We start from the raw sequence: 21329 nt of genomic DNA, 5'->3' as shown, positions 1-21329 counted from the left end.
AGAATGTTTGACTTCGAGCTGGACGAAGTCAATGTTACCGCCGTTAAGGACCAACACCGACGTTCCGTTGACGATGTCACTAATGGGTGTGGACCTTCAATGGGGCCATTCAGCCAGCTCCCGCCCGCCGTCCCGCTTCGGAGTCAGGCTGGAGCCTCATCAAAGGCTTACCTGCCTCGGTTACATAAGCAACAGAACATCGGTGTTGGGTAGGACGTACAGCTGAATCCATGGGGTTATTATAGAAACTAAAAGCCAGTGAATAACGCCTCCATGGCTGCATCCCATTGTTTTATATAATAAATAATTAATGTTGTCCCAGCTGATAATGAACAGCCCGGTCGCTGTCGAGAAAATTGACCCCTGCGTCCTGCAGCCCTCAGGTAATTTGAGTTTGAGACCCCTGGAATCAACAGACGGTGGGCTAGCCACCTTCGCGTGAGCCTCAAGGAGTGTTGTTGTGGCCGAGTGGTTAAGGCGATGGACTAGAAATCCATTGGGGTCTCCCCGCGCAGGTTTGAATCCTGCCAACAACGTGAAGTTCCCCTGATGTTGTTTTACCTTGGACAAGGTTCTTGATTGACCATTGCATAATTAGTGTTGTGTTCCTAGCTTGTTTTTCTGTACCAATTGGGAAAGTGTTGGGAACATCTGCTGAGGCATTGTACTGTATATTAATGAATATGCTGCTGCACATTGTAAAGGCTGAATAGTCCTAAACAAATACCATGCTGACCAAAACAAACTACAGTGAGCAATTACATTGCAACATAGTGGATCCGCCTTCCAACCACATTAGCCTTTTAAACTAAATGTCATTAAAATCTTTTGTCAGCTGGACTTGGCACCTAATCCAGGGATGGTGTAATTTGTTAGTGTTTTGGGGTTTTGTATATAGACAGGTTTTAAATTGTTATTGTATATAGTTTTTAGTTGTTGTGTTTGCACTCTCTCTTTAAAAAAATGTGGGGAAAAAAACACAACTCTTGTGGTGTAATAGCAACACATCCATCCTTTGGGTGGAAGACTCCAGGTGCAAATCCTGGCAAGAGTGTGTTAGGTGCACAATCAGTATTTCATTTGCACGGTTTCATATACCAGTTTTCATTAAGAGATTTTTAATAGAATCTGTCACCCTACTATGTGTTTATATTGAGGTAATAATGGGTGGTTGAGGTGTTTATATTAAGATGTGATTCTAATGATTTGCCCTAATTCATGTTTAAAATGAATTTGAACCATATCTCAATGTATGCTGAAGTATTGACACTTTCTGTGTTACTGTTACTGTGTATTATGGATTTTATATTGAATTTTTCTCCTTTTCTTTCTGTTTCTCTTCCCCCCTTCCTCTCTTTATTTTTCTTCCCCCCCCTTAAAATTCCCTTTTCAACCAGTGTCCCTAGCTAGTTTTTCAGTACCATTTAGGAAAGTGTTGGGAAGATCTGCATTGTAAAGTCTGAATATTCCTAAAAAAATGCCATGCTGACCAAAACAAACTACAGTGAGCAGTTACATTACACCATAGTGGATCCGCCTTCCAACCACGTTAGTCTGTTAAACTAAATGTCATTGACATCTTTTGTCAGCTGGACTTGGCACCTAATCTTCTTACCTCTAATCTTCTGGATTAGAGGTACGTAGAACAAGTCCCTCCCCACCCTTCGATAGCTCAGTTGGTAGAGCGGAGGACTGTAGGTTAGTCAGCTGGGATCCTTAGGTCGCTGGTTCAACTCCGGCTCGAAGGAGAACATTTTGGCGGAACAGTCCAGGTACTGCTCTAACGCCATGGCTACTTGTCCCTATACTAACATCTCCCGCTGCAAGGACATTTTTTCAAAGCTCTGCAACATGTTGCCTTTACTCACCAAAGCTCCTGCTCCAATTTACAGGACTGCTTTTGACCATGGATTAAAACAGGGTTCTCAAGCTTGCGGCCTGCGAGACAATATTTTGTGGCCCTCAGGACGATATGAAAGTTTAATCTTTAGTGCGGCCAGCGAGTTCTATACGAATGGCACTTTCCCGCGTTGTGTGCAGAAGGTTCCTTTTTTTGTGCAAGCTGGAGCTGAACGAACCTACCAATCACACTGGACTATATGGCTCCCGAGGGCGGGCCATCAGCCGGGGTTGATGCAAGCAGAGAAACATTGCACAACTATGGAGGCGCTCGTGTAACATCACATAGCCGTCATAGAATTCCTACTTGTTACTGTGTTTGAAATGAGAATGTTTGACTTCGAGCTGGACGAAGTCAATGTTACCGCCGTTAAGGACCAACACCGACGTTCCGTTGACGATGTCACTAATGGGTGTGGACCTTCAATGGGGCCATTCAGCCAGCTCCCGCCCGCCGTCCCGCTTCGGAGTCAGGCTGGAGCCTCATCAAAGGCTTACCTGCCTCGGTTACATAAGCAACAGAACATCGGTGTTGGGTAGGACGTACAGCTGAATCCATGGGGTTATTATAGAAACTAAAAGCCAGTGAATCACGCCTCCATGGCTGCATCCCATTGTTTTATATAATAAATAATTAATGTTGTCCCAGCTGATAATGAACAGCCCGGTCGCTGTCGAGAAAATTGACCCCCGGCTCCCCTGAGCCTGTGCCTTTTTGGGAGCACACATTTGTGCAAAAAGTTTTTCTATAACTTCAAAAAGTCCAAGTACAGGTCGAGACTTACTGACGATCTTCTTCAAGCCATAGTGAGGGTGTCAACTGCTTCCTCGCTCAAGCCAAATGTGGCTCAGCTATGTGAGAGGAAGCGCTGCCAGGTCTCTGGCAGCAGGAAGCAGGCAAGAGAAGCCATGTTTAGAAAAACCGTTCATGTTCAAAAGAACCCATTATAGTTAAAGAACTGTTAGTAGTGATGTTTGAGAAGATTAGATTTTTTGAACAAAGCTTTTTCAGTGGAATACCTGATGCAGCCCAGCCACACCCAGACTCTGCGTCCTGCAGCCCTCAGGTAATTTGAGTTTGAGACCCCTGGAATCAACAGACGGTGGCCTAGCCACCTTCGCGTGAGCCTCCAGGAGTGTTGTTGTGGCCGAGTGGTTAAGGCGATGGACTAGAAATCCATTGGGGTCTCTCCGCGCAGGTTCGAATCCTGCCAACAATGTGAAGTTCCCCTGATGTTGTTTTACCTTGGATGAGGTTCTTGATTGACCATTGCATAATTAGTGTTGTGTTCCTAGCTTGTTTTTCAGTACCAATTGGGAAAGTGTTGGGAACATCTGCTGAGGCATTGTACTGTATATTAATGAATCTGCTGCTGCACATTGTAAAGGCTGAATAGTCCTAAACAAATACCATGCTGACCAAAACAAACTACAGTGAGCAACTACATTGCAACATAGTGGATCCGCCTTCCAACCACATTAGCCTGTTAAACTAAATGTCATTAACATCTTTTGTCAGCTGGACTTGGCACCTAATCCAGGGATGGTGTAATTTGTTAGTGTTTTGGGGTTTTGTATATAGACAGGTTTTAAATTGTTATTGTATATAGTTTTTAGTTGTTGTGTTTGCACTCTCTCTTTAAAAAAATGTGGGGAAAAAAACACAACTCTTGTGGTGTAATAGCAACACATCCATCCTTTGGGTGGAAGACTCCAGGTGCAAATCCTGGCAAGAGTGTGTTAGGTGCACAATCAGTATTTCATTTGCTGGGTTTCATATAACAGTTTTCTTTAAGAGATTTTTAATAGAATCTGTCACCCTACTATGTGTTTATATTGAGGTAATAATGGGTGGTTGAGGTGTTTATATTAAGATGTGATTCTAATGATTTGCCCTAATTCATGTTTAAAATGAATTTGAACCATATCTCAATGTATGCTGAAGTATTGACATTTTCTGTGTTACTGTTACTGTGTATTATGGATTTTATATTGAATTTTTCTCCTTTTCTTTCTGTTTCTCTTCCCCCCTTCCTCTCTTCTTTTTTCTTCCCCCCCCCTTAAAATTCCCTTTTCAACCAGTGACCCTAGCTAGTTTTTCAGTACCATTTATGAAAGTGTTGGGAACATCTGCATTGTAAAGTCTGAATAGTCCTAAAAAAATGCCATGCTGACCAAAACAAACTACAGTGAGCAATTACATTACACCATAGTGGATCCGCATTCCAACCACGTTAGTCTGTTAAACTAAATGTCATTGACATCTTTTGTCAGCTGGACTTGGCACCTAATCCAGAGACAAGCATAAGCCGGTGTAACTAAAAGATGGTTACGTACGTACATGGATTGTTACCATCTTCTGCATTAGAAGTACGTAGAACAAGTCCCTCCCCACCCTTCGATAGCTCAGTTGGTAGAGCGGAGGACTGTAGGTTAGTCAGCTGGGATCCTTAGGTCGCTGGTTCAACTCTGGCTCGAAGGAGAACATTTTGGCGGAACAGTCCAGGTACTGCTCTAACGCCATGGCTACTTGTCCCTATACTAACATCTCCCGCTGCAAGGACATTTTTTCAAAGCTCTGCAACATGTTGCCTTTACTCACCAAAGCTCCTGCTCCAATTTACAGTACTGCTTTTGACCATGGATTAAAACAGGGTTCTCAAGCTTGCGGCCTGCGAGACAATATTTTGTGGCCCTCAGGACGATATGAAAGTTTAATCTTTAGTGCGGCCAGCGAGTTCTATACGAATGGCACTTTCCCGCGTTGTGTGCAGAAGGTTCCTTTTTTTGTGCAAGCTGGAGCTGAACGAACCTACCAATCACACTGGACTATATGGCTCCCGAGGGCGGGCCATCAGCCGGGGTTGATGCAAGCAGAGAAACATTGCACAACTATGGAGGCGCTCGTGTAACATCACATAGCCGTCATAGAATTCCTACTTGTTACTGTGTTTGAAATGAGAATGTTTGACTTCGAGCTGGACGAAGTCAATGTTACCGCCGTTAAGGACCAACACCGACGTTCCGTTGACGATGTCACTAATGGGTGTGGACCTTCAATGGGGCCATTCAGCCAGCTCCCGCCCGCCGTCCCGCTTCGGAGTCAGGCTGGAGCCTCATCAAAGGCTTACCTGCCTCGGTTACTTAAGCAACAGAACATCGGTGTTGGGTAGGACGTACAGCTGAATCCATGGGGTTATTATAGAAACTAAAAGCCAGTGAATAACGCCTCCATGGCTGCATCCCATTGTTTTATATAATAAATAATTAATGTTGTCCCAGCTGATAATGAACAGCCCGGTCGCTGTCGAGAAAATTGACCCCCGGCTCCCCTGAGCCTGTGCCTTTTTGGGAGCACATATTTGTGCAAAAAGTTTTTCTATAACTTCAAAAAGTCCAAGTACAGGTCGAGACTTACTGACGATCTTCTTCAAGCCATAGTGAGGGTGTCAACTGCTTCCTCGCTCAAGCCAAATGTGGCTCAGCTATGTGAGAGGAAGCGCTGCCAGGTCTCTGGCAGCAGGAAGCAGGCAAGAGAAGCCATGTTTAGAAAAACCGTTCATGTTCACAAGAACCCATTATAGTTAAAGAACTGTTAGTAGTGATGTTTGAGAAGATTAGATTTTTTGAACAAAGCTTTTTCAGTGGAATACCTGATGCAGCCCAGCCACACCCAGACTCTGCGTCCTGCAGCCCTCAGGTAATTTGAGTTTGAGACCCCTGGAATCAACAGACGGTGGCCTAGCCACCTTCGCGTGAGCCTCCAGGAGTGTTGTTGTGGCCGAGTGGTTAAGGCGATGGACTAGAAATCCATTGGGGTCTCCCCGCGCAGGTTTGAATCCTGCCAACAATGTGAAGTTCCCCTGATGTTGTTTTACCTTGGATAAGGTTCTTGATTGACCATTGCATAATTAGTGTTGTGTTCCTAGCTTGTTTTTCAGTACCAATTGGGAAAGTGTTGGGAACATCTGCTGAGGCATTGTACTGTATATTAATGAATCTGCTGCTGCACATTGTAAAGGCTGAATAGTCCTAAACAAATACCATGCTGACCAAAACAAACTACAGTGAGCAACTACATTGCAACATAGTGGATCCGCCTTCCAACCACATTAGCCTGTTAAACTAAATGTCATTAACATCTTTTGTCAGCTGGACTTGGCACCTAATCCAGGGATGGTGTAATTTGTTAGTGTTTTGGGGTTTTGTATATAGACAGGTTTTAAATTGTTATTGTATATAGTTTTTAGTTGTTGTGTTTGCACTCTCTCTTTAAAAAAATGTGGGGAAAAAAACACAACTCTTGTGGTGTAATAGCAACACATCCATCCTTTGGGTGGAAGACTCCAGGTGCAAATCCTGGCAAGAGTGTGTTAGGTGCACAATCAGTATTTCATTTGCTGGGTTTCATATAACAGTTTTCTTTAAGAGATTTTTAATAGAATCTGTCACCCTACTATGTGTTTATATTGAGGTAATAATGGGTGGTTGAGGTGTTTATATTAAGATGTGATTCTAATGATTTGCCCTAATTCATGTTTAAAATGAATTTGAACCATATCTCAATGTATGCTGAAGTATTGACATTTTCTGTGTTACTGTTACTGTGTATTATGGATTTTATATTGAATTTTTCTCCTTTTCTTTCTGTTTCTCTTCCCCCCTTCCTCTCTTCTTTTTTCTTGCCCCCCCCTTAAAATTCCCTTTTCAACCAGTGACCCTAGCTAGTTTTTCAGTACCATTTATGAAAGTGTTGGGAACATCTGCATTGTAAAGTCTGAATAGTCCTAAAAAAATGCCATGCTGACCAAAACAAACTACAGTGAGCAATTACATTACACCATAGTGGATCCGCATTCCAACCACGTTAGTCTGTTAAACTAAATGTCATTGACATCTTTTGTCAGCTGGACTTGGCACCTAATCCAGAGACAAGCATAAGCCGGTGTAACTAAAAGATGGTTACGTACGTACATGGATTGTTACCATCTTCTGCATTAGAAGTACGTAGAACAAGTCACTCCCCACCCTTCGATAGCTCAGTTGGTAGAGCGGAGGACTGTAGGTTAGTCAGCTGGGATCCTTAGGTCGCTGGTTCAACTCCGGCTCGAAGGAGAACATTTTGGCGGAACAGTCCAGGTACTGCTCTAACGCCATGGCTACTTGTCCCTATACTAACATCTCCCGCTGCAAGGACATTTTTTCAAAGCTCTGCAACATGTTGCCTTTACTCACCAAAGCTCCTGCTCCAATTTACAGGACTGCTTTTGACCATGGATTAAAACAGGGTTCTCAAGCTTGCGGCCTGCGAGACAATATTTTGTGGCCCTCAGGACGATATGAAAGTTTAATCTTTAGTGCGGCCAGCGAGTTCTATACGAATGGCACTTTCCCGCGTTGTGTGCAGAAGGTTCCTTTTTTTGTGCAAGCTGGAGCTGAACGAACCTACCAATCACACTGGACTATATGGCTCCCGAGGGCGGGCCATCAGCCGGGGTTGATGCAAGCAGAGAAACATTGCACAACTATGGAGGCGCTCGTGTAACATCACATAGCCGTCATAGAATTCCTACTTGTTACTGTGTTTGAAATGAGAATGTTTGACTTCGAGCTGGACGAAGTCAATGTTACCGCCGTTAAGGACCAACACCGACGTTCCGTTGACGATGTCACTAATGGGTGTGGACCTTCAATGGGGCCATTCAGCCAGCTCCCGCCCGCCGTCCCGCTTCGGAGTCAGGCTGGAGCCTCATCAAAGGCTTACCTGCCTCGGTTACATAAGCAACAGAACATCGGTGTTGGGTAGGACGTACAGCTGAATCCATGGGGTTATTTTAGAAACTAAAAGCCAGTGAATAACGCCTCCATGGCTGCATCCCATTGTTTTATATAATAAATAATTAATGTTATCCCAGCTGATAATGAACAGCCCGGTCGCTGTCGAGAAAATTGACCCCCTGCTCCCCTGAGCCTGTGCCTTTTTGGGAGCACATATTTGTGCAGAAAGTTTTTCTATAACTTCAAAAAGTCCAAGTACAGGTCGAGACTTACTGACGATCTTCTTCAAGCCATAGTGAGGGTGTCAACTGCTTCCTCGCTCAAGCCAAATGTGGCTCAGCTATGTGAGAGGAAGCGCTGCCAAGTCTCTGGCAGCAGGAAGCAGGCAAGAGAAGCCATGTTTAGAAAAACCGTTCATGTTCACAAGAACCCATTATAGTTAAAGAACTGTTAGTAGTGATGTTTGAGAAGATGAGATTTTTTGACCAAAGCTTTTTCAGTGGAATACCTGATGCAGCCCAGCCACACCCAGACTCTGCGTCCTGCAGCCCTCAGGTAATTTGAGTTTGAGACACCTGGAATCAACAGACGGTGGCCTAGCCACCTTCGCGTGAGCCTCCAGGAGTGTTGTTGTGGCCGAGTGAATAAGGCGATAGACTAGAAATCCATTGGGGTCTCCCCGCGCAGGTTCGAATCCTGCCAACAAGGTGAAGTTCCCCTGATGTTTTACCTTGGATAAGTTTCTTGATTGACCATTGCATAATTAGTGTTGTGTTCCTTGCTTGTTTTCAGTACCAATTGGGAAAGTGTTGGGAACATCTGCTGAGGCATTGTACTGTATATTAATGAATCTGCTGCTACACATTGTAAATGCTGAATAGTCCTAAACAAATACCATGCTGACCAAAACAAACTACAGTGAGCAATTACATTGCAACATAGTGGATCCGCCTTCCAACCACATTAGCCTGTTAAACTAAATGTCATTAACATTATTTGTCAGCTGGACTTGGCACCTAATCCAGGGATGGTGTAATTTGTTAGTGTTTTGGGGTTTTGTATATAGACAGGTTTTAAATTGTTATTGTATATAGTTTTTAGTTGTTGTGTTTGCACTCTCTCTTTAAAAAATGTGGGGAAAAAACACAACTCTTGTGGTGTAATAGCAACACATCCATCCTTTGGGTGGAAGACTCCAGGTGCAAATCCTGGCAAGAGTGTGTTAGGTGCACAATCAGTATTTCATTTGCTGGGTTTCATATACCAGTTTTCATTAAGAGATTTTTAATAGAATCTGTCACCCTACTATGTGTTTATATTGAGGTAATAATGGGTGGTTGAGGTGTTTATATTAAGATGTGATTCTAATGATTTGCCCTAATTCGTGTTTAAAATGAATTTGAACCATATCTCAATGTATGCTGAAGTATTGACACTTTCTGTGTTACTGTTACTGTGTATTATGGATTTTATATTGAATTTTTCTCCTTTTCTTTCTGTTTCTCTTCCCCCCTTCCTCTCTTCTTTTTTCTTCCCCCCCCTTAAAATTCCCTTTTCAACCAGTGTCCCTAGCTAGTTTTTCAGTACCATTTAGGAAAGTGTTGGGAAGATCTGCATTGTAAAGTCTGAATATTCCTAAAAAAATGCCATGCTGACCAAAACAAACTACAGTGAGCAGTTACATTACACCATAGTGGATCCGCCTTCCAACCACGTTAGTCTGTTAAACTAAATGTCATTGACATCTTTTGTCAGCTGGACTTGGCACCTAATCTTCTTACCTCTAATCTTCTGGATTAGAGGTATGTAGAACAAGTCCCTCCCCACCCTTCGATAGCTCAGTTGGTAGAGTGGAGGACTGTAGGTTAGTCAGCTGGGATCCTTAGGTCGCTGGTTCAACTCCGGCTCGAAGGAGAACATTTTGGCGGAACAGTCCAGGTACTGCTCTAACGCCATGGCTACTTGTCCCTATACTAACATCTCCCGCTGCAAGGACATTTTTTCAAAGCTCTGCAACATGTTGCCTTTACTCACCAAAGCTCCTGCTCCAATTTACAGGACTGCTTTTGACCATGGATTAAAACAGGGTTCTCAAGCTTGCGGCCTGCGAGACAATATTTTGTGGCCCTCAGGACGATATGAAAGTTTAATCTTTAGTGCGGCCAGCGAGTTCTATACGAATGGCACTTTCCCGCGTTGTGTGCAGAAGGTTCCTTTTTTTGTGCAAGCTGGAGCTGAACGAACCTACCAATCACACTGGACTATATGGCTCCCGAGGGCGGGCCATCAGCCGGGGTTGATGCAAGCAGAGAAACATTGCACAACTATGGAGGCGCTCGTGTAACATCACATAGCCGTCATAGAATTCCTACTTGTTACTGTGTTTGAAATGAGAATGTTTGACTTCGAGCTGGACGAAGTCAATGTTACCGCCGTTAAGGACCAACACCGACGTTCCGTTGACGATGTCACTAATGGGTGTGGACCTTCAATGGGGCCATTCAGCCAGCTCCCGCCCGCCGTCCCGCTTCGGAGTCAGGCTGGAGCCTCATCAAAGGCTTACCTGCCTCGGTTACATAAGCAACAGAACATCGGTGTTGGGTAGGACGTACAGCTGAATCCATGGGGTTATTATAGAAACTAAAAGCCAGTGAATAACGCCTCCATGGCTGCATCCCATTGTTTTATATAATAAATAATTAATGTTGTCCCAGCTGATAATGAACAGCCCGGTCGCTGTCGAGAAAATTGACCCCCGGCTCCCCTGAGCCTGTGCCTTTTTGGGAGCACATATTTGTGCAAAAAGTTTTTCTATAACTTCAAAAAGTCCAAGTACAGGTCGAGACTTACTGACGATCTTCTTCAAGCCATAGTGAGGGTGTCAACTGCTTCCTCGCTCAAGCCAAATGTGGCTCAGCTATGTGAGAGGAAGCGCTGCCAGGTCTCTGGCAGCAGGAAGCAGGCAAGAGAAGCCATGTTTAGAAAAACCGTTCATGTTCACAAGAACCCATTATAGTTAAAGAACTGTTAGTAGTGATGTTTGAGAAGATTAGATTTTTTGAACAAAGCTTTTTCAGTGGAATACCTGATGCAGCCCAGCCACACCCAGACTCTGCGTCCTGCAGCCCTCAGGTAATTTGAGTTTGAGACCCCAGGTTTTAAATTGTTATTGTATATAGTTTTTAGTTGTTGTGTTTGCACTCTCTCTTTAAAAAAATGTGGGGAAAAAAACACAACTCTTGTGGTGTAATAGCAACACATCCATCCTTTGGGTGGAAGACTCCAGGTGCAAATCCTTGCAAGAGTGTGTTAGGTGCACAATCAGTATTTCATTTGCTGGGTTTCATATACCAGTTTTCATTAAGAGATTTTTAATAGAATCTGTCACCCTACTATGTGTTTATATTGAGGTAATAATGGGTGGTTGAGGTGTTTATATTAAGATGTGATTCTAATGATTTGCCCTAATTCATGTTTAAAATGAATTTGAACCATATCTCAATGTATGCTGAAGTATTGACACTTTCTGTGTTACTGTTACTGTGTATTATGGATTTTATATTGAATTTTTCTCCTTTTCTTTCTGTTTCTCTTCCCCCCTTCCTCTCTTCTTTTTTCTTCCCCCCCCTTAAAATTCCCTTTTCAACCAGTGTCCCTAGCTAGTTTTTCAGTACCATTTAGGAAAGTGTTGGGAAGATCTGCATTGTAAAGTCTGAATATTCCTAAAAAATGCCATGCTGACCAAAACAAACTACAGTGAGCAGTTACATTACACCATAGTGGATCCGCCTTCCAACCACGTTAGTCTGTTAAACTAAATGTCATTGACATCTTTTGTCAGCTGGACTTGGCACCTAATCCAGAGACAAGCATAAGCCGGTGTAACTAAAAGATGGTTACGTGGGTACATGGATTGTTACCATCTTCTGCATTAGAAGTACGTAGAACAAGTCGCTCCCCACCCTTCGATAGCTCAGTTGGTAGAGCGGAGGACTGTAGGTTAATCAGCTGGGATCCTTAGGTCGCTGGTTCAACTCCGGCTCGAAGGAGAACATTTTGGCGGAACAGTCCAGGTACTGCTCTAACGCCTTGGCTACTTGTCCCTATACTAACATCTCCCGCTGCAAGGACATTTTTTCAAAGCTCTGCAACATGTTGCCTTTACTCAGCAAAGCTCCTGCTCCAATTTACAGGACTGCTTTTGACCATGGATTAAAACAGGGTTCTCAAGCTTGCGGCCTGCAAGACAATATTTTGTGGCCCTCAGGACGATATGAAAGTTTAATCTTTAGTGCGGCCAGCGAGTTCTATACGAATGGCACTTTCCCGCGTTGTGTGCAGAAGGTTCCTTTTTTTGTGCAAGCTGGAGCTGAACGAACCTACCAATCACACTGGACTATATGGCTCCCGAGGGCGGGCCATCAGCCGGGGTTGATGCAAGCAGAGAAACATTGCACAACTATGGAGGCGCTCGTGTAACATCACATAGCCGTCATAGAATTACTACTTGTTACTGTGTTTGAAATGAGAATGTTTGACTTCGAGCTGGACGAAGTCAATGTTACCGCCGTTAAGGACCAACACCGACGTTCCGTTGACGATGTCACTAATGGGTGTGGACCTTCAATGGGGCCATTCAGCCAGCTCCCGCCCGCCGTCCCGCTTCGGAGTCAGGCTGGAGCCTCATCAAAGGCTTACCTGCCTCGGTTACATAAGCAACAGAACATCGGTGTTGGGTAGGACGTACAGCTGAATCCATGGGGTTATTATAGAAACTAAAAGCCAGTGAATAACGCCTCCATGGCTGCATCCCATTGTTTTATATAATAAATAATTAATGTTGTCCCAGCTGATAATGAACAGCCCGGCTCCCCTGAGCCTGTGCCTTTTTGGGAGCACATATTTGTGCAAAAAGTTTTTCTATAACTTCAAAAAGTCCAAGTACAGGTCGAGACTTACTGACGATCTTCTTCAAGCCATAGTGAGGGTGTCAACTGCTTCCTCGCTCAAGCCAAATGTGGCTCAGCTATGTGAGAGGAAGCGCTGCCAGGTCTCTGGCAGCAGGAAGCAGGCAAGAGAAGCCATGTTTAGAAAAACCGTTCATGTTCACAAGAACCCATTATAGTTAAAGAACTGTTAGTAGTGATGTTTGAGAAGATTAGATTTTTTGAACAAAGCTTTTTCAGTGGAATACCTGATGCAGCCCAGCCACACCCAGACTCTGCGTCCTGCAGCCCTCAGGTAATTTGAGTTTGAGACCCCTGGAATCAACAGACGGTGGCCTAGCCACCTTCGCGTGAGCCTCCAGGAGTGTTGTTGTGGCCGAGTGGTTAAGGCGATGAACTAGAAATCCATTGGGGTCTCCCCGCGCAGCTTTGAATCTTGCCAACAACGTGAAGTTCCCCTGATGTTGTTTTACCTTGGATAAGGTTCTTGATTGACCATTGCATAATTAGTGTTGTGTTCCTAGCTTGTTTTTCAGTACCAATCGGGAAAGTGTTGGGAACATCTGCTGAGGCATTGTACTGTATATTAATGAATCTGCTGCTTCACATTGTAAAGGCTGAATAGTCCTAAACAAATGCCATGCTGACCAAAACAAACTACAGTGAGGAATTACATTGCAACATAGTGGATCCGCCTTCCAACCACATTAGCCTGTTAAACTAAATGTCATTAACATCCAGTACTGCGGTGAGGAACCTTGGAGTTATTTTTGACCAGGATTTGGCATTTACGTCACATATAAGACAAATCTCTAGAACAGCCTTCTTCCACCTACGGAACATTGCTAAAATTAGAAGCATCCTGTCTCAAAGTGATGCCGAAAAACTGGTCCATGCATTTGTTACTTCTAGGTTGGACTACTGTAATTCCCTACTTCTGGGGAGTCCTAATAACTCCCTAAAAAGCCTTCAATTAATCCAAACTGCTGCAGCAAGAGTGCTGACTGGATTAGGAAAGAGAGATCATATTTCACCTTCACTAGCTTCTCTTCATTGGCTTCCCATAAAATCTAGAATAGAGTTCAAAACCCTCCTCCTTACATACAAAGCTCTTAATGGTCAAGCTCCATCATATTTAAAAGATCTCATAGTTCTGTATCGCCCGATTAGACCACTTCGATCCCAAAATACAGGCCTACTTGTGGTTCCCAGAGTTTGCAAAAGTAGAATGGGAGGCAGAGCCTTTAGCTATCAAGCTCCTCTCCTGTGGAACCAGCTTCCAATCCAAATTCGGGGAGCAGACACCCTCTCTACTTTTAAGACTAGGCTTAAAACCTTCCTTTTTGATAAAGCTTATAGTTAAACTGCTCACTCAACGTGAACTAGCTTTTCTCTATACATTTACTTGTCACCACTGTATACCATTAATTCTATATCCTACAACCTGTACGATACTTTGTTGTTGCTTTTTTGTTGTTTTGTTGTTGCTTTTTTGTTGTTTTGTTGTTGCTTTTTGTTGTTGCTTTTCGTTGCTCTTTTCTTTTCTTTCTCCACTTTCCACTCACCCCAACCGGTCAAGGCAGATGGCCACCCACCCTGAGCCTGGTTCTGCTGGAGGTTTCTCCCATTAAAGGGAGTTTTTCCTCTCCACTGTTGCCTAGGGCTTGCTCAAGGGGGATTTGTTGGGTTGCTTCTACATACTTGTGTAGTCTGGACTTTATTCTGTAAAGTGCCTTGAGATGACTTTGTTGTAAATTGGCGCTATATAAATAAAGTTGAATTGAATTGAATTGAATCTTTTGTCAGCTGGACTTGGCACCTAATCCAGGGATGGTGTAATTTGTTAGTGTTTTGGGGTTTTGTATATAGACACGTTTTAAATTGTTATTGTATATAGTTTTTAGTTGTTGTGTTTGCACTCTCTCTTTAAAAAAATGTGGGGAAAAAAACACAACTCTTGTGGTGTAATAGCAACACATCCATCCTTTGGGTGGAAGACTCCAGGTGCAAATCCTAGCAAGAGTGTGTTAGGTGCACAATCAGTATTTCATTTGCTGGGTTTCATATACCAGTTTTCATTAAGAGATTTTTAATAGAATCTGTCACCCTACTATGTGTTTATATTGAGGTAATAATGGGTGGTTGAGGTGTTTATATTAAGATGTGATTCTAATGATTTGCCCTAATTCATGTTTAAAATGAATTTGAACCATATCTCAATGTATGCTGAAGTATTGACACTTTCTGTGTTACTGTTACTGTGTATTATGGATTTTATATTGAATTTTTCTCCTTTTCTTTCTGTTTCTCTTCCCCCCTTCCTCTCTTCTTTTTTCTTCCCCCCCCTTAAAATTCCCTTTTCAACCAGTGTCCCTAGCTAGTTTTTAGGTACCATTTATGAAAGTGTTGGGAACATCTGCATTGTAAAGTCTGAATATTCCTACAAAAATGCCATGCTGACCAAAACAAACTACAGTGAGCAGTTACATTACACCATAGTGGATCCGCCTTCCAACCACGTTAGTCTGTTAAACTAAATGTCATTGACATCTTTTGTCAGCTGGACTTGGCACCTAATCCAGAGACAAGCATAAGCCGGTGTAACTAAAAGATGGTTACGTGGGTACATGGATTGTTACCATCTTCTGCATTAGAAGTACGTAGAACAAGTCCCTCCCCACCCTTCGATAGCTCAGTTGGTAGAGCGGAGGACTGTAGGTTAGTCAGCTGGGATCCTTAGGTCGCTGGTTCAACTCCGGCTCGAAGGAGAACATTTTGGCGGAACAGTCCAGGTACTGCTCTAACGCCATGGCTACTTGTCCCTATACTAACATCTCCCGCTGCAAGGACATTTTTTCAAAGCTCTGCAACATGTTGCCTTTACTCACCAAAGCTCCTGCTCCAATTTACAGGACTGCTTTTGACCATGGATTAAAACAGGGTTCTCAAGCTTGCGGCCTGCGAGACAATATTTTGTGGCCCTCAGGACGATATGAAAGTTTAATCTTTAGTGCGGCCAGCGAGTTCTATACGAATGGCACTTTCCCGCGTTGTGTGCAGAAGGTTCCTTTTTTTGTGCAAGCTGGAGCTGAACGAACCTACCAATCACACTGGACTATATGGCTCCCGAGGGCGGGCCATCAGCCGGGGTTGATGCAAGCAGAGAAACATTGCACAACTATGGAGGCGCTCGTGTAACATCACATAGCCGTCATAGAATTCCTACTTGTTACTGTGTTTGAAATGAGAATGTTTGACTTCGAGCTGGACGAAGTCAATGTTACCGCCGTTAAGGACCAACACCGACGTTCCGTTGACGATGTCACTAATGGGTGTGGACCTTCAATGGGGCCATTCAGCCAGCTCCCGCCCGCCGTCCCGCTTCGGAGTCAGGCTGGAGCCTCATCAAAGGCTTACCTGCCTCGGTTACATAAGCAACAGAACATCGGTGTTGGGTAGGACGTACAGCTGAATCCATGGGGTTATTATAGAAACTAAAAGCCAGTGAATAACGCCTCCATGGCTGCATCCCATTGTTTTATATAATAAATAATTAATGTTGTCCCAGCTGATAATGAACAGCCCGGTCGCTGTCGAGAAAATTGACCCCCGGCTCCCCTGAGCCTGTGCCTTTTTGGGAGCACATATTTGTGCAAAAAGTTTTTCTATAACTTCAAAAAGTCCAAGTACAGGTCGAGACTTACTGACGATCTTCTTCAAGCCATAGTGAGGGTGTCAACTGCTTCCTCGCTCAAGCCAAATGTGGCTCAGCTATGTGAGAGGAAGCGCTGCCAGGTCTCTGGCAGCAGGAAGCAGGCAAGAGAAGCCATGTTTAGAAAAACCGTTCATGTTCACAAGAACCCATTATAGTTAAAGAACTGTTAGTAGTGATGTTTGAGAAGATTAGATTTTTTGAACAAAGCTTTTTCAGTGGAATACCTGATGCAGCCCAGCCACACCCAGACTCTGCGTCCTGCAGCCCTCAGGTAATTTGAGTTTGAGACCCCTGGAATCAACAGACGGTGGCCTAGCCACCTTCGCGTGATCCTCCAGGAGTGTTGTTGTGGCCGAGTGGTTAAGGCGATGGACTAGAAATCCATTGGGGTCTCCCCGCGCAGGTTCGAATCCTGCCAACAATGTGAAGTTCCCCTGATGTTGTTTTACCTTGGATAAGGTTCTTGATTGACCATTGCATAATTAGTGTTGTGTTCCTAGCTTGTTTTTCAGTACCAATTGGGAAAGTGTTGGGAACATCTGCTGAGGCATTGTACTGTATATTAATGAATCTGCTGCTGCACATTGTAAAGGCTGAATAGTCCTAAACAAATACCATGCTGACCAAAACAAACTACAGTGAGCAACTACATTGCAACATAGTGGATCCGCCTTCCAACCACATTAGCCTGTTAAACTAAATGTCATTAACATCTTTTGTCAGCTGGACTTGGCACCTAATCCAGGGATGGTGTAATTTGTTAGTGTTTTGGGGTTTTGTATATAGACAGGTTTTAAATTGTTATTGTATATAGTTTTTAGTTGTTGTGTTTGCACTCTCTCTTTAAAAAAATGTGGGGAAAAAAACACAACTCTTGTGGTGTAATAGCAACACATCCATCCTTTGGGTGGAAGACTCCAGGTGCAAATCCTGGCAAGAGTGTGTTAGGTGCACAATCAGTATTTCATTTGCTGGGTTTCATATAACAGTTTTCTTTAAGAGATTTTTAATAGAATCTGTCACCCTACTATGTGTTTATATTGAGGTAATAATGGGTGGTTGAGGTGTTTATATTAAGATGTGATTCTAATGATTTGCCCTAATTCATGTTTAAAATGAATTTGAACCATATCTCAATGTATGCTGAAGTATTGACATTTTCTGTGTTACTGTTACTGTGTATTATGGATTTTATATTGAATTTTTCTCCTTTTCTTTCTGTTTCTCTTCCCCCCTTCCTCTCTTCTTTTTTCTTGCCCCCCCCTTAAAATTCCCTTTTCAACCAGTGACCCTAGCTAGTTTTTCAGTACCATTTATGAAAGTGTTGGGAACATCTGCATTGTAAAGTCTGAATAGTCCTAAAAAAATGCCATGCTGACCAAAACAAACTACAGTGAGCAATTACATTACACCATAGTGGATCCGCATTCCAACCACGTTAGTCTGTTAAACTAAATGTCATTGACATCTTTTGTCAGCTGGACTTGGCACCTAATCCAGAGACAAGCATAAGCCGGTGTAACTAAAAGATGGTTACGTACGTACATGGATTGTTACCATCTTCTGCATTAGAAGTACGTAGAACAAGTCACTCCCCACCCTTCGATAGCTCAGTTGGTAGAGCGGAGGTCTGTAGGTTAGTCAGCTGGGATCCTTAGGTCGCTGGTTCAACTCCGGCTCGAAGGAGAACATTTTGGCGGAACAGTCCAGGTACTGCTCTAACGCCATGGCTACTTGTCCCTATACTAACATCTCCCGCTGCAAGGACATTTTTTCAAAGCTCTGCAACATGTTGCCTTTACTCACCAAAGCTCCTGCTCCAATTTACAGGACTGCTTTTGACCATGGATTAAAACAGGGTTCTCAAGCTTGCGGCCTGCGAGACAATATTTTGTGGCCCTCAGGACGATATGAAAGTTTAATCTTTAGTGCGGCCAGCGAGTTCTATACGAATGGCACTTTCCCGCGTTGTGTGCAGAAGGTTCCTTTTTTTGTGCAAGCTGGAGCTGAACGAACCTACCAATCACACTGGACTATATGGCTCCCGAGGGCGGGCCATCAGCCGGGGTTGATGCAAGCAGAGAAACATTGCACAACTATGGAGGCGCTCGTGTAACATCACATAGCCGTCATAGAATTCCTACTTGTTACTGTGTTTGAAATGAGAATGTTTGACTTCGAGCTGGACGAAGTCAATGTTACCGCCGTTAAGGACCAACACCGACGTTCCGTTGACGATGTCACTAATGGGTGTGGACCTTCAATGGGGCCATTCAGCCAGCTCCCGCCCGCCGTCCCGCTTCGGAGTCAGGCTGGAGCCTCATCAAAGGCTTACCTGCCTCGGTTACATAAGCAACAGAACATCGGTGTTGGGTAGGACGTACAGCTGAATCCATGGGGTTATTTTAGAAACTAAAAGCCAGTGAATAACGCCTCCATGGCTGCATCCCATTGTTTTATATAATAAATAATTAATGTTATCCCAGCTGATAATGAACAGCCCGGTCGCTGTCGAGAAAATTGACCCCCTGCTCCCCTGAGCCTGTGCCTTTTTGGGAGCACATATTCGTGCAGAAAGTTTTTCTATAACTTCAAAAAGTCCAAGTACAGGTCGAGACTTACTGACGATCTTCTTCAAGCCATAGTGAGGGTGTCAACTGCTTCCTCGCTCAAGCCAAATGTGGCTCAGCTATGTGAGAGGAAGCGCTGCCAAGTCTCTGGCAGCAGGAAGCAGGCAAGAGAAGCCATGTTTAGAAAAACCGTTCATGTTCACAAGAACCCATTATAGTTAAAGAACTGTTAGTAGTGATGTTTGAGAAGATTAGATTTTTTGACCAAAGCTTTTTCAGTGGAATACCTGATGCAGCCCAGCCACACCCAGACTCTGCGTCCTGCAGCCCTCAGGTAATTTGAGTTTGAGACACCTGGAATCAACAGACGGTGGCCTAGCCACCTTCGCGTGAGCCTCCAGGAGTGTTGTTGTGGCCGAGTGAATAAGGCGATAGACTAGAAATCCATTGGGGTCTCCCCGCGCAGGTTCGAATCCTGCCAACAAGGTGAAGTTCCCCTGATGTTTTACCTTGGATAAGTTTCTTGATTGACCATTGCATAATTAGTGTTGTGTTCCTTGCTTGTTTTCAGTACCAATTGGGAAAGTGTTGGGAACATCTGCTGAGGCATTGTACTGTATATTAATGAATCTGCTGCTGCACATTGTAAAGGCTGAATAGTCCTAAACAAATACCATGCTGACCAAAACAAACTACAGTGAGCAATTACATTGCAACATAGTGGATCCGCCTTCCAACCACATTAGCCTGTTAAACTAAATGTCATTAACATTATTTGTCAGCTGGACTTGGCACCTAATCCAGGGATGGTGTAATTTGTTAGTGTTTTGGGGTTTTGTATATAGACAGGTTTTAAATTGTTATTGTATATAGTTTTTAGTTGTTGTGTTTGCACTCTCTCTTTAAAAAATGTGGGGAAAAAACACAACTCTTGTGGTGTAATAGCAACACATCCATCCTTTGGGTGGAAGACTCCAGGTGCAAATCCTGGCAAGAGTGTGTTAGGTGCACAATCAGTATTTCATTTGCTGGGTTTCATATACCAGTTTTCATTAAGAGATTTTTAATAGAATCTGTCACCCTACTATGTGTTTATATTGAGGTAATAATGGGTGGTTGAGGTGTTTATATTAAGATGTGATTCTAATGATTTGCCCTAATTCGTGTTTAAAATGAATTTGAACCATATCTCAATGTATGCTGAAGTATTGACACTTTCTGTGTTACTGTTACTGTGTATTATGGATTTTATATTGAATTTTTCTCCTTTTCTTTCTGTTTCTCTTCCCCCCTTCCTCTCTTCTTTTTTCTTCCCCCCCCTTAAAATTCCCTTTTCAACCAGTGTCCCTAGCTAGTTTTTCAGTACCATTTAGGAAAGTGTTGGGAAGATCTGCATTGTAAAGTCTGAATATTCCTAAAAAAATGCCATGCTGACCAAAACAAACTACAGTGAGCAGTTACATTACACCATAGTGGATCCGCCTTCCAACCACGTTAGTCTGTTAAACTAAATGTCATTGACATCTTTTGTCAGCTGGACTTGGCACCTAATCTTCTTACCTCTAATCTTCTGGATTAGAGGTATGTAGAACAAGTCCCTCCCCACCCTTCGATAGCTCAGTTGGTAGAGTGGAGGACTGTAGGTTAGTCAGCTGGGATCCTTAGGTCGCTGGTTCAACTCCGGCTCGAAGGAGAACATTTTGGCGGAACAGTCCAGGTACTGCTCTAACGCCATGGCTACTTGTCCCTATACTAACATCTCCCGCTGCAAGGACATTTTTTCAAAGCTCTGCAACATGTTGCCTTTACTCACCAAAGCTCCTGCTCCAATTTACAGGACTGCTTTTGACCATGGATTAAAACAGGGTTCTCAAGCTTGCGGCCTGCGAGACAATATTTTGTGGCCCTCAGGACGATATGAAAGTTTAATCTTTAGTGCGGCCAGCGAGTTCTATACGAATGGCACTTTCCCGCGTTGTGTGCAGAAGGTTCCTTTTTTTGTGCAAGCTGGAGCTGAACGAACCTACCAATCACACTGGACTATATGGCTCCCGAGGGCGGGCCATCAGCCGGGGTTGATGCAAGCAGAGAAACATTGCACAACTATGGAGGCGCTCGTGTAACATCACATAGCCGTCATAGAATTCCTACTTGTTACTGTGTTTGAAATGAGAATGTTTGACTTCGAGCTGGACGAAGTCAATGTTACCGCCGTTAAGGACCAACACCGACGTTCCGTTGACGATGTCACTAATGGGTGTGGACCTTCAATGGGGCCATTCAGCCAGCTCCCGCCCGCCGTCCCGCTTCGGAGTCAGGCTGGAGCCTCATCAAAGGCTTACCTGCCTCGGTTACATAAGCAACAGAACATCGGTGTTGGGTAGGACGTACAGCTGAATCCATGGGGTTATTATAGAAACT

General features: G+C 43.7%; 15 non-coding genes across 15 annotated transcripts; all 15 read left to right on the top strand.

The window, feature by feature from the left end:
* Positions 1-454: 454 nt before the first annotated feature.
* On the top strand, positions 455-536 carry trnas-aga (transfer RNA serine (anticodon AGA)). Its single transcript has one exon. It is a non-coding gene; the product is annotated as a tRNA-Ser (tRNA).
* A 1125-nt stretch (positions 537-1661) lies between these two features.
* On the top strand, positions 1662-1748 carry trnay-gua (transfer RNA tyrosine (anticodon GUA)). The gene is given in 2 exon segments: positions 1662-1698; positions 1713-1748. It is a non-coding gene; the product is annotated as a tRNA-Tyr (tRNA).
* A 1289-nt stretch (positions 1749-3037) lies between these two features.
* trnas-aga (transfer RNA serine (anticodon AGA)) lies at positions 3038-3119 on the top strand. The gene has a single exon. It is a non-coding gene; the product is annotated as a tRNA-Ser (tRNA).
* Positions 3120-4294: 1175 nt separating this feature from the next.
* Positions 4295-4381, top strand: trnay-gua (transfer RNA tyrosine (anticodon GUA)). Its single transcript is given in 2 exon segments — positions 4295-4331; positions 4346-4381. It is a non-coding gene; the product is annotated as a tRNA-Tyr (tRNA).
* Positions 4382-5670: 1289 nt separating this feature from the next.
* trnas-aga (transfer RNA serine (anticodon AGA)) lies at positions 5671-5752 on the top strand. Its single transcript has one exon. It is a non-coding gene; the product is annotated as a tRNA-Ser (tRNA).
* Positions 5753-6927: 1175 nt separating this feature from the next.
* Positions 6928-7014, top strand: trnay-gua (transfer RNA tyrosine (anticodon GUA)). Its single transcript is given in 2 exon segments — positions 6928-6964; positions 6979-7014. It is a non-coding gene; the product is annotated as a tRNA-Tyr (tRNA).
* A 1289-nt stretch (positions 7015-8303) lies between these two features.
* On the top strand, positions 8304-8385 carry trnas-aga (transfer RNA serine (anticodon AGA)). Its single transcript has one exon. It is a non-coding gene; the product is annotated as a tRNA-Ser (tRNA).
* Positions 8386-9504: 1119 nt separating this feature from the next.
* On the top strand, positions 9505-9591 carry trnay-gua (transfer RNA tyrosine (anticodon GUA)). The gene is given in 2 exon segments: positions 9505-9541; positions 9556-9591. It is a non-coding gene; the product is annotated as a tRNA-Tyr (tRNA).
* Positions 9592-11639: 2048 nt separating this feature from the next.
* Positions 11640-11726, top strand: trnay-gua (transfer RNA tyrosine (anticodon GUA)). The gene is given in 2 exon segments: positions 11640-11676; positions 11691-11726. It is a non-coding gene; the product is annotated as a tRNA-Tyr (tRNA).
* A 1263-nt stretch (positions 11727-12989) lies between these two features.
* On the top strand, positions 12990-13071 carry trnas-aga (transfer RNA serine (anticodon AGA)). The gene has a single exon. It is a non-coding gene; the product is annotated as a tRNA-Ser (tRNA).
* Positions 13072-15304: 2233 nt separating this feature from the next.
* Positions 15305-15391, top strand: trnay-gua (transfer RNA tyrosine (anticodon GUA)). Its single transcript is given in 2 exon segments — positions 15305-15341; positions 15356-15391. It is a non-coding gene; the product is annotated as a tRNA-Tyr (tRNA).
* Positions 15392-16680: 1289 nt separating this feature from the next.
* Positions 16681-16762, top strand: trnas-aga (transfer RNA serine (anticodon AGA)). The gene has a single exon. It is a non-coding gene; the product is annotated as a tRNA-Ser (tRNA).
* Positions 16763-17937: 1175 nt separating this feature from the next.
* On the top strand, positions 17938-18024 carry trnay-gua (transfer RNA tyrosine (anticodon GUA)). Its single transcript is given in 2 exon segments — positions 17938-17974; positions 17989-18024. It is a non-coding gene; the product is annotated as a tRNA-Tyr (tRNA).
* A 1289-nt stretch (positions 18025-19313) lies between these two features.
* trnas-aga (transfer RNA serine (anticodon AGA)) lies at positions 19314-19395 on the top strand. Its single transcript has one exon. It is a non-coding gene; the product is annotated as a tRNA-Ser (tRNA).
* A 1119-nt stretch (positions 19396-20514) lies between these two features.
* Positions 20515-20601, top strand: trnay-gua (transfer RNA tyrosine (anticodon GUA)). The gene is given in 2 exon segments: positions 20515-20551; positions 20566-20601. It is a non-coding gene; the product is annotated as a tRNA-Tyr (tRNA).
* The last annotated feature ends 728 nt before the right edge of the window (positions 20602-21329 follow it).

This window comes from Channa argus, unplaced genomic scaffold (genome assembly GCF_033026475.1).
Source record: "Channa argus isolate prfri unplaced genomic scaffold, Channa argus male v1.0 Contig053, whole genome shotgun sequence".
In the NCBI taxonomy this organism is placed as follows: domain Eukaryota; kingdom Metazoa; phylum Chordata; class Actinopteri; order Anabantiformes; family Channidae; genus Channa; species Channa argus.
Note: the sequence above shows the minus strand (reverse complement) of the source record. Positions and strands in the feature narration are given on the sequence as shown.